The sequence below is a fragment of the Carassius auratus genome, unplaced genomic scaffold, assembly GCF_003368295.1.
Source record: "Carassius auratus strain Wakin unplaced genomic scaffold, ASM336829v1 scaf_tig00027845, whole genome shotgun sequence".
NCBI classification, from domain to species: domain Eukaryota; kingdom Metazoa; phylum Chordata; class Actinopteri; order Cypriniformes; family Cyprinidae; genus Carassius; species Carassius auratus.
The window spans coordinates 369,440-380,114 of record NW_020525632.1 but is presented as its reverse complement, the minus strand read 5'-3'; the positions used below and the strand labels follow the sequence as shown (position 1 = coordinate 380,114).

At 40.7% G+C, this 10,675-nt stretch overlaps 1 long non-coding RNA gene across 3 annotated transcripts; it reads left to right on the top strand.

Annotated features, from left to right (window-relative positions):
- The first annotated feature begins 432 nt into the window (after positions 1-432).
- Positions 433-8,564, top strand: LOC113079372 (uncharacterized). 3 transcript variants are annotated; one of them, XR_003281700.1, is made up of 4 exons: positions 433-486; positions 586-647; positions 981-1,052; positions 8,495-8,564. It is a non-coding gene; the product is annotated as an uncharacterized LOC113079372 (long non-coding RNA). The 3 variants fall into 3 exon arrangements; XR_003281701.1 differs by lacking the exon at positions 433-486 and adding an exon at positions 8,261-8,288 and having other exon boundaries at positions 501-647; positions 8,495-8,552; XR_003281699.1 differs by lacking the exon at positions 433-486 and having other exon boundaries at positions 501-647.
- The last annotated feature ends 2,111 nt before the right edge of the window (positions 8,565-10,675 follow it).

Genomic DNA, 10,675 nt, shown 5'->3' with positions numbered 1-10,675 from the left:
CATTTGGACGTCGTTTTCTGGTCTAAATCAAGTCGGCCCACCATGGCCATCTTTTAGACCAAAAAGCGACGTTGAAAATTGGCCTTCATTTGGTCCGTCGGATTTGGTCCAAATTAAGCCCAAAAAGCGACGTTGAAAATTGGTCTTCAATTGGTCCGTCGGATTTGGTCCAAATTAAGCCCAAAAAGCGACATTTAACGTCTTTTTTTTTTAAATCCAAATTTAGCCCAAAAATAGATGTAAATGGGCTTTAGTCCAAATTTAGCAGAAAAAAACTTTTATTTCGCACCACAAAGCTATAAACATAAACTAGTGAAGAAATGTATTAGACATCATGTCTGACGCACTGTTAAATATATTTAAATATATTTTGAAAACACTTGATGGTCACGCGCTGTACTGGAGTCACCATGGAAACGGGGTTCAGCTCAACCGTCAAGCAGCTGAACGGACGCTGTCTCTCGTGGTTGTTTTCAATAATTTCAGGTAAGTTTAATCCCTAAATTACACAAATATTACATAAACGTGTCCCTAAAACTTTCTTTCATGTAAATGACACGCTTTCGTTGAAAATGTACTTTATAGAAATGGTCAGTGTCTTCAGAAAAAGTCCGTTAGCATCTCAACTGTAATGCTAACTACAAGAGGTAACTTTGTGCATTTTTCACAATATATTTCGCCTACATCAGCATGAATCTGTAATTTTCTTATATATGTGTGTGTGTTTATATAATATTTTCATAATGTGTGTGTGTGTGTGTTTGTTTGCCTGTTAGTTATTTTGATGTCCACACTGTACTACTCGGTTAGTAAACCTAAAACTTTAAATTCTGTTATTATTCTTTTAATTTTTTTGTGTAATCTGTAAATTAATTTTCTTTTCTGCATTTCACCTCTGCTATAGTTAATTTATAATAAACCTGGCACTGTATAATAAATATTGTTGGCTTAGACAGATTGACAGATTGTTTATGTTCTAGATTCTTCCATGCTGATGGCCGTGCGTGTATCCAGCTGAAGAACATTTTTAGACATTATGAAACATATAACTAGTAAGTAATACCTCAAACATACACTACCATTCAAACGTTTAAGGGTCAGATTTATCATGTATTTACATTTACATTTATTCATTTAGCTTTTATCCAAAGCGTCTTACAGATGAAAACAGTGGAAGCAATCAAAAACAACAATTCACGAGTTCACATCTACGTATATTAATACCGTAAGTTTATGCGTATTTGGCGTGCTGTCCGGGTGGAGGGCTCCGAGCTCGGGAAGTGGCCCGAACCCAGAGTACTCCCCCCGGTTGTGGTAAGAGTAGATGGATCTATAAGTGAGGAGAAATGGGGTGGAGGAGGGATGCTGAAAACTGTCAATGAACAGAGATAGGTTCTGCTGTTATTTATACCTTGTCATGAGTTGATTACTGATTGGTCTCCACTTGTGTTAATCAGGTTAATGAACTGCGACTGTTCCTCCTGAACTTTGTTATAAAACAGCATTTCACGAGTTCACATCTACGTATATTAATACCGTAAGTTTATGCGTATTTGGCGTGCTGTCCGGGTGGAGGGCTCCGAGCTCGGGATGTGGCCCGAACCCAGAGTACTCCCCCCAAAAACAAGAGAGCAAAAGGACAGCCGCCGGACTACGAACCCCCCAAAACGCAGAGATTTGGCGGGCTGACGTTTTTAGAAGTATGGTCGTTTGACCAGGAGATCTCGCATTGCCTCTGGCAGAAGTAGAGGAGCAGGCAGGTCCTGTTGGTTAATAGTTGAGGAAGAAGCAGTTACGATGTCGGGAAGACGGGCTCCACCGTCTGCCTGCGAGGTGTAATGATATATTGACTAGATGCGTAATGTGTCCGCTGGGAGGCTGAGGCTCGCTGGACAGATATGGGAGACGAATTATGTCCCTGCGTCCGCTGGAAGACTGGGCTTGCTGGACGAAGAACAGGAAGAGATGGATGCATACTGCGTCCGCTGAGAGACTAGTGCTCGCTGGACAAACAGTGGAAAAATAGATGTTATTGAGTCCGCTGTGAGACTAGTGCTCGCGGACTGATAGAGGAGACAAATAGGTATTTTCTGTGTCCGCTGGGAGGCTGAGGCTCGCTGGACAGACAGAGGAAAGAAAAATAATAATGAAAAATAGATATTTACTGGGTCTGCTGGGAGACTAGTGCTCGCTGGACTGGTGGAGGAGGCAAATGGGTATTTCTGCGTCCGCTGGGAGACTGAGGCTCGCTGGATGGACAGTGGAATGAATAAATATTTACTGCGTCCGCTGAGAGACTGGTGCTCGCTGGACAGACAGTGGAAACAAATAAATATTTACTGCGTCCACTGAGAGACTGGTGCTCGCTGGATGGACAGTGGAAACGAATAAATATTTACTGCGTCCGCTGAGAGACTGGTGCTCGCTGGACGGGCAGTGGAAACGGATAAATATTTACTGCGTCCTCTGAGAGACTGGTGCTCGCTGGACGGACAGTGGAAACGAATAAATATTTACTGCGTCCGCTGAGAGACTAGTGCTCGCTGGACGGACAGTGGAAACGAATAAATATTTACTGCGTCCGCTGAGAGACTGGTGCTCGCTGGACGGGCAGTGGAAACGGATAAATATTTACTGCGTCCGCTGAGAGACTGGTGCTCGCTGGACGGGCAGTGGAAACCGATAAATATTTACTGCGTCCTCTGAGAGACTGGTGCTCGCTGGACGGACAGTGGAAACGAATAAATATTTACTGCGTCCGCTGGGAGACTGGTGCTCGCTGGACGGGCAGTGGAAATGAATAAATATTTACTGCGTCCGCTGAGAGACTGAGACTTTTAAATATTTTTTTTTTATTTTTTTTTTTTTATTATGTTTGAAAACGGCGTATTATGCAGAGGCTAATGCGACTGGGAATGTGGGGCATCAAAGCTGATCATGAACCCTTGTTGAAATTCACGTCGCCTATTGTGAAAACTGAACAGCTTATTTCAGTGAAATGGCTTAACTTGATGAAATCATTTTTTTTTTTTTTTAATATATATATGGGGGAGGTACAGAAAAGGCTCATGCGGGAGCAGACACTGCTGCGGCAGTGAGGAGATACGAAAGGGGCTCCTGCGGGAGCAGCTCTGCATTTAACCCATCCAAAGTGCACACACAGCAGTGAACGCGCACACACCGTGAACGCACACCCGGAGCAGTGGGCAACCATTTATGCTGCGGCGCCCAGGGAGCAGCTGGGGGTTTGGTGCCCTGCTCAAGGACACCTCAGTCATGGCATGGCTGGGCCGTGACTCGAACCCACGACCCTAGGGTTAGGAGTCCACTCTCTAACCACTGGGCCCTGACTTCCCCCTCCTTGACTGTGGGAATAGTAGACAGGTTAGAAACATTTTCAACCTTTGTTCATTTTCAACCAATGTGGAGGAAGTTTTTACAGTATAAAATAAGAGGCAAAAAATATATATATATATTTTACTATTGTAAATATGAGTTTATGACAGCGTTTATAATTAAACCACGGTAGCAATAAATTTACCGTTGTCTGAGACGTCATGAAATGTTCTTTAGTATCATGACCATAGAATGTAGTCAGGGTTCTGCAAGGTTTAGCATGGTTTCCAGAGATCTGGAGCTGATTCTGGGTAGCTCGGTGGTTTGTGACTGTTGTCTCGTGGCGCGCTGTCTTTTAAGGGGCCGTTCACCTATCACCCTTTTTTTTTTTTTTTTTCTTCTTCTTCTCAGGCGCGTCCGCACCGCATCGAGTTGAAAACATCAGCGCAAGAATATCAGACCTGAACCAGGAAGTTGGTCACCAGATCACAGGGTAACCAGTTAAATTGCATGGAGACACCGGAGAGCGCCTAGATATTCCTCTGAGGTGCTCGCTCGACCCAGTTGTGCTGCCGTGGTACACCATATCGGTTTGCAAAGGGAACAAGAGACGTTTTATTTGTCCTCTGTTTAAAGTATTCTCATACTTTTAATAACAGTGGTCTCTGTTTGTGATAGAATGCAACTTCTTCATTCGCCGTATGCCATTATGCGAGATGTAAACAGTGTGATGCGTCCACGCATTTCACGCACGCCGTCGTATATTTGTAGTCGACGTAAACGATGATGTCGACGCGTCGTTGCAGCACTAATTAGTGGTGGAAATTATGATTCTTTCTAGAGATTCGTTCATTTTCGGTTCATTCACCAAAATGATTCGTTCAGAGATAATTTCTTCGTTTTACACAAAATATGCCAGCAGGAGCCAAAAGAGTGTATTATGTGTTATGTCTTACGTCAACGAACGCATTCACTTGTTACAAAAACTGATCTGGCTTTATTAAAATGTGTGTATAATCGCGTTCAATATATGAAGTCTAATTGAGTTGATCAGATGAACAAAGCACAGGGTTTCTTGCCTAATTAGCATTTTAATTGTTTGGTCAGACAGTTTGTATATTATATATATTCACATCCATAAATTAACCTTTCTTTTACGGTCTATGGATTAAACGTGGAGTTGCTAAATATCAAAACGAGCGTATGTGCACGGTACTGTACCTATAACTGCGCTTTGCATTTTCGAGATTGACATGCTAAAATAACAGATTAACCTAGTTAACTCTAATTCATTTTGTTCGCGAACAAGATAAGCTATGTGCCAGTTCATTTCATTCACAAACGACATGTATCCGTTCATTCAGTTCGTTCACGAATGACATGTGTGCCAGTTCATTCATTTCACTCACGAACGATAAGATCTCTAGATCTAGTTCAGACTCATATGAAACTCGTTCATTGAAGGGCGTATTCGTTACTACATTCAACAAATCACATACTCTGTCACATCTCATACTCGAAGGCTATTGGCTCGATGTTGAGTAATTCTTTGACAGGATGAAACGGTTGTTACCCGGTTCACTGAGCTGCGCATGCGCTGCTTATAGCGCTGCGCTGCTATGAAGGGAGGAACTTTACTGAACAAGAAATATGAGTCAGTGGATAACATGAACGATTTGTTCGCCTAAAAGATTCGTTCACCTAAAAGATTCGTTCAAAAAGAACGATTCATTTACGAACGACACATCACTAGCACTAATGGATACATCTGGAACACTGGTTTCACGTTGTAGTATAGACTGTGGAAACAGAGGCTTCTGAAAACTATGAGAATCATTATGCAATGAAAATCATTGTGTCTGTAAAACATACCAATAGACATGATTATGGCAATAACGTTAATTGCAGTTATGTGCTATTCACTTACAAGCAGTTCTAAAGATATTTACTTGCATGCTTTCATATTACGTTCCTAGAAAAACTCAGAATTTACTCACACTGCTGTCCTGCGGCAAAACGAGGGTATAGTGATCACGCCAGTAGATGGTGAAATATGTCCCTAAATAAATTGGTCCTGCCGGAATAATTGCATGAAACTTATGTCTGTAAAACCTCAGTGAGGTTTAAACATGCACGGTAAGGCAGATGATATCTTTGGACATTTCAGTGTGGATGATCTCAGTGTTGGCATCTACGCTAATATTTGTCTGTTTCTCTCTTGTTCCGAGGTCACCGTGGCCACCAGATCCAGTCTGTATCCAGATCAGATGGTCACTGCAGTCGCCCGGATCCAGTACGTATCCAGACCAGATGGTGGATCAGCACCTAGAAAGGACCTCTACTGCCCTGAAAGACAGCGGAGACCAGGACAACTAGAGCCCAGATACAGATCCCCTGTAAAGACCTTGTCTCAGAGGAGCACCAGGACAAGACCACAGGAAACAGATGATTCTTCTGACTTTGCTGCAGCCTGGAATTGAACTACTGGTTTCGTCTGGTCAGAGGAGAACTGGCCCCCCAACTGAGCCTGGTTTCTCCCAAGGTTTTTTTCTCCATTCTGTCACCGATGGAGTTTCGGTTCCTTGCCGCTGTCGCCTCTGGCTTGCTTAGTTGGGGTCACTTCATCTACAGCGATATCATTGACTTGATTGCAAATTAAAACAGACACTATTTCAACTGAACAGAGATGACATAACTGAATTCAATGATGAACTGCCTTTAACTATCATTTTGCATTATTGAGACACTGTTTTCCAAATGAATGTTGTTCAGTGCTTTGGCGCAATGTATTTTGTTTAAAGCACTATATAAATAAAGGTGATTGATTGATTGATTGATGATGACTACCTCATAGCCTGATTTAACAAACTTTAAGCCTCCTTTCCACAGCACACGACATTTGTACAAGATTGTCGCATTTCTCCCTCTCGCGGCAGGCGTGCTTAACTTTCAAACTGGTCGTGCAGCAACTGTTACCTTGACATGTTCACCATGGTAAAGTTAATAATTTGAATGAATATAATGTATAATGTATGAATACATCGTCACAAATCAGATTACCCCCTAAATAAAAACAGTAGGTTTTATGGGGCTAATCACGTAAATAATGGTTTGGTATTTCTGTCATAATTATTATGAACCACCATTTTACATAAATTATGTTGAAGAATAATGTCAAGGTTAACACAATATAGGTAATTCTGACCTCGCACCGAAAGATCACATCCGGTCGGGCGTTTGCACACGGCCTGGTCGCAGAAGTTTAAATATTTGAATGCATCCGAGGCTCAATTTGGATCTGAATTTCCACATACATATGTGATCGGAACTCCAATGGCTCTCGCACTACTTCTAGCCGCAAACCTATATTTACCGTCTTCACCTGAAAATGTATTGATTTATGACGCACGGTCTGCGCCTCTAGAGGAGGCGGCCTCAAACTGCGCCTCGGCCGGAAAGAGCCGCGGTGAAAGGCTGAGCCGCTGCGGGAAGTGAAAGAGGCTTGCTGCAGTAAGAACTGAGGAGCGGGCTGGTTGAATGCCTGCTGGTGCTGCGATTCCAGCGCTCAAAGAGTGCCCGGTCTTGATCGGATCAATCGTGGTGTCAAGCGAGGCGAGCTTGAACTTTGCACGGTCTATTGGCCACGACGTGTGGCTTGGCACGAAGAGCAGCTGTCGCGATGACGTTTGATGGTGCTCAATGGCCGTGTTTAATGATCATGGTCAGCAAAGTAGCAGATCTGAAAAATCACCGGTATGGATCTCCTTGTTGGAAGGAAAATTTCGTCTGTGATAAGATGACAGACAGCGCGAACCGGGATGCTGAAAACCGTCAATGAACAGAGATAGGTTCTGCTGTTATTTATACCTTGTCATGAGTTGATTACTGATTGGTCTCCACTTGTGTTAATCAGGTTAATGAACTGCGACTGTTCCTCCTGAACTTTGTTATAAAACAGCATAAAGAGCAATGATATATAAAATGGGGAAGTCGTGGCCTAATGGTTAGAGGGTTGGACTCCCAATCGAAGGGTTGTGAGTTCTAGTCTCGGGCCGGACGGAATTGTGAGTGGGGGTGAACAGCTCTCTCTCCACCTTCAATACCACGACTTAGGTGCCCTTGAGCAAGGCATCGAACCCCCAACTGCTCCCCGGGCGCCGCATCATAAATGGCTGCCCACTGCTCCGGGTGTGTGCTCACAGTGTGTGTGTGTGTGTGTTCACTGCTCTGTGTGTGTGCATTTCGGATGGGTTAAATGCAGAGCACAAATTCTGAGTATGGGTCACCATACTTGGCTGAATGTCACTTCACTTTCACTTTCACTTCACTTATAAGTGCTATAACAAGTCTCAGTTAGGTTAACATAGTACACCTAACATGGGATTTTAAATAATATAATAAATAAAAAGAAAACAGAATTAAAAAAAGAATAGAACAAGCTAGTTAGAGGTCTTTACACATACACACACACATACACAAACACACACACACATACACATACAATTGCATAATAAATGTAAAGAAAATAGAATACAAAAAGATGTTAAAGAGTGTTAAAGTTAGAGGATCAAATAAAGGTGGAAGAGAAATAGAAAATATTATTTAAAAATTTATTTAAAATAAATATTTTATGCTCACCACTGCTGCATTTATTTGATTAAAATACAGTAAAATAGTAATATTTGAAATTACTAGGGGTGTCCTTGACTAAGGTTTTTCACTGTCGAATCAGAATTTTTGAATCTTGCCGATATTAGACTGATAGTCTAATCATATGTTTGGGGGCAGAATACACTGAGTCAAGTCAGACATTAGACAGTCATAATTACTGATCTTAACACACTGGTTAAATGTGTAATGAACACCTCACAGATACAAACGGGGTAAATAATAGTTCATCATTGATAGATCTTTTCTATTTCAGAGACTGAAAATCATTGATAAACCACAAGGTAATTGTAACTTATTGCAAGAGGAATAATAATAAGAAAAGAAAATGCATGTGTGATTTAATATTGCTTCTTATTTTTCAGTGTGTTGAAAGTTCTTTCTTGTCATCTTTGTGCATTTTCAGATGTTGTGCATATTTATGGATCAAATTATTTAACGTTGTTTAACTTTGTAACATTATAATATTGGTTGTCTTCTCTTTTTTCAGAGTTTAGCTCCAACCCCAGTTAAGCAGACCTGAGCAGCTGATCAAGGATCAGCAGAAATGGTGGTCCTCCAGCGCAGGACTGGACAACAGTGTTTTAAGTCATTCTGCCTCTTTATAGTGCATGTTCAGAACATATTGCAGGAGATCTCAACATTGTCTCTCAAGGTCCACTTACATGCAGAGTTTTGCACCAACCTGCAGTGCACCTGAAAACATTAATCAAGGTCTTCAGTTTACTAACTATAAGTCACAAACAGGTGAGTGTGATCAGGTGTGGACGTCAACTCCGGGGGTGTTTCACTCAGGTCTGTTGCTCAGTAGTCAGTGGTGAAGGGCTGCCTCAATCACAATTTTCTTTTTACGGTGCACTTATAATTCGCTATAAGATTACACGTAATAGATTTTAAAACACAAACCAATAATATATTTCAGCATAAACATATCACTAGACAGGTAATGTCTAATCTAGTAAACATTTCCAATTAATTTATGAATTAAATCTTGCACATACATGTAAAAAGTTTTTATCATAATGTGCTATAAATAGCATTAAAAGAAAGATATCAGTTTTACTTTTGTGCATTAATGTCAGTAGTGATGTTGTACAATGAGGACAGAAATAGTCACCAGTGTATAGTGAGCCACAGTGCTTACCAGTACCTACATTTATGTACACAATTCACAACTTGGCAAACTGTGAAGCTGATTGAGACGTAAACTCTGCATGACAGTGGACCTTAAGCCAAGCATAAGTCTCTGCAGGAAAGTAATGGGAGTTACCAGATCAGGGTGTTTTTAGACCATGATACCTGATTGGCTGACGTCATAGTGACGGTAGGTTTAGGGGTGGGGTTTAGGTGGATCATTTTGATTGCATGATTTAGAAACACCCAGCAGTTTGAATACACACACTAAATCATAAACGCCCGCTTTTACTCTGCAGAGACCTAAGTCTCACCTTAATCAATCAATCAATCAATCACCTTTATTTATATAGTGCTTTAAACAAAATACAATGCGTCAAAGCAACTGAACAACATTCATTTGGAAAACATTGTGTCAATAATGCAGAATGATAGTTAAAGGCAGTTCATCATTGAATTCAGTGATGTCATCTCTGTTCAGTTTAAATAGTGTCTGTGCATTTATTTGCAATCAAGTCAATGATATCACTGTAGATGAAGTGACCCCAACTAAGCAAGCCAGAGGAGACAGCGGCAAGGAACCGAAACTCCATCGGTGACAGAATGGAGAAAAAAAAATGACCTGAGCTGACAACCCCTGACATACTGATTAGTTAATAATCCCTCAGAAGAACGAGTACACTTTAATTTGTACATTTTGGACAACTATTGTTTTTGTATTATTCATTTACATTTTAGTTACTGTTTTCTTTCTCACTTTAGATGCTAGAGAAAGAACAGCGAGGCTAAAGCATTCAAAGTGGAAACATCTGCCGTGGCTCATTAATCCAGAATTGGGATGGAGGAAGGAGCAGAAGAAGCAGCAGATCAGAGATCAGGCAGAGATCTACTGGTGCCCCTGTGGGAAACCATTTACGTAATGTGTTTTTTAAACCAAAGATTTTCCTCACTCATCTTCATGTTGTTCCAAGCCAGACTTTTGTTCATCTTTGAAACATAAATGCAGAACTTTTTAATGAAATCGGAGAATTGTTTTTATATAAAATAACGCATTCACACAAGCACCATGATGCATCAGTGTTGCATTGGTGTGAGAGCTGGTGCTTTTGTGAAAATCCATTGGGGATTCATAATTACTGAATAGATTATTTTTGCTGTTGTTATTGGGGGGTTTTTGTACACAAGGCATCTGTTAAAAAAATATCTTAATTTGTGTTCTGCAACATGGTTTGCTGCAAAATGAGGGTAAGGAAATAATGACAGAATTTACATTTTTGGTTGTTCTAATGTGGTTATAAATGGTCATAGTTTATTGTCTTGAAAAATTATATTAATACAGAAAGATGGATTAATTTAATAAGTTTATAGTAAAGACTTTTTAAATTGATAAAAAACTACTCTTTTGCAAGGTCTATTAAAAAATACTGACAAATGTAATGGTTTCCACAAAATATTGGGCAGCACAACTGTTTTAAACATTGATAATAATCAGAAATGTTTCTTGAGCAGCAAATCAGTATATTATAATGATTTCTGA